This window comes from Pteropus alecto, unplaced genomic scaffold (genome assembly GCF_000325575.1).
Source record: "Pteropus alecto unplaced genomic scaffold, ASM32557v1 scaffold134, whole genome shotgun sequence".
Classification (NCBI taxonomy): Eukaryota; Metazoa; Chordata; class Mammalia; order Chiroptera; family Pteropodidae; genus Pteropus; species Pteropus alecto.
This window is the reverse complement of record NW_006436283.1, coordinates 3,774,050-3,775,307: the sequence shown is the minus strand read 5'-3', so window position 1 is coordinate 3,775,307 and position 1,258 is coordinate 3,774,050. Positions and strand designations below refer to the sequence as shown.

Below are 1,258 nucleotides of genomic sequence, written 5' to 3'. Positions count from 1 at the left end.
TATCGATTGTGGCTTTTTGCGGATGTCGAGGAGTGGGTAGAAATACTATATTAAATCTGCATGTTTGACCAAAGTGTGCATCTCAGTTTCAGAAATGCTCACATGTGGATAGTGGGCATCTGAGACAAAGAGATGGGGTATCTGGTTGGAATCAGGGCTGTTATGGGGAGGCAGCCTCTCCTACCCGGGAAGGTAGAGTCTAGGTCACGGGGTTCCGGGGTTCGATAGATATTCTATTCAAGGTCCTCTACACGGGAGGGAGGGACCTCGTGCCTTGCAAGTAATGGCACTTGTGCCTGTGCCCCCATCCCTGCCATGGCAGACACTGACCAGTAGGTCGCACAGGCTCAGACACACCCCCCGCCTCTGGCGCATTGAGTTCTGGGGACGGGTAAGTCGGCGCGAGCTCTGAGATTTAACGGATACCCGAGCATAGTGTGGTGGGGCCGCAGAGGGGAGGACACGGGGACCCCAGGGAAGGCTTCTGGGAGGAGAGGAGGTGACATGTGAGGGAGGCTCTGAAGGCTGAGTAGGATTTTTCTCATCTAAGAAAAGGGAGGAGGGCCCTCCCTCTGGGCAGAGGGCAGAGGGCAGACGCTTGGAGGTGAGAGCGAGATGCCTCCCACGTTCCCAAACCAGCCCCCCGGGCTGTCCCAGGGGCTGAGGACACAGAAGTGAACAAAACGGCTTCTGCCCTCACCGGGCTTGTAGTCTGACAAGAATACGGGAACGAATCAATATGCAATACGATGTCCAATCAGGGAGCACCGGGACCAAAAATAAGGGTAAGGGGCCAGAGACTGACGGGGACCAGGAAAGGTCCCTGAGCAGGGCCACGTAAGCAGAGACCTGTGTGAGCGAGGAGTGTGCCTGGCAGGGCCTGGGGACAGGGCGTGAGGGGCCGTCGCAGGGGGCAGAGGGCGGGGAGCAGGTCCTGCAGGTCTTTGTGGGGACAAAGTGTATGAGGCCACAGTGCAGGATTTTGTGCAGAGGAGGGACCAGATCGGGCCTAAATGGGAAAGGATCGCTCGGGAGAAAAGGCGCGAGGACCATGGAAGTGGGGGCGTGGTCACTGGGGGCGTGGCCACTGGGGGCGTGGACCAGGGCGGGGCGCTGGCCGAGGTGGCAGCGTGATGGGCTTTGCCCACCTTGTGCCTCATTTCCCTCGTGTGAAAACAAGACAAGGGGACTAGGTGACCTCTCGGGTTTCCTCTGCTCCAGGGCACGAAGGGATAACCACCCCCTCTCCCCATCAGAC

The 1,258-nt window shown here is 58.7% G+C and overlaps 1 protein-coding gene across 1 annotated transcript in view; it reads left to right on the top strand.

Moving 5' to 3' along the window:
- Window positions 1–1,258, top strand: part of MGAT5B (mannosyl (alpha-1,6-)-glycoprotein beta-1,6-N-acetyl-glucosaminyltransferase, isozyme B) — a 58,853-nt gene that overhangs the window by 42,701 nt on the left and 14,894 nt on the right.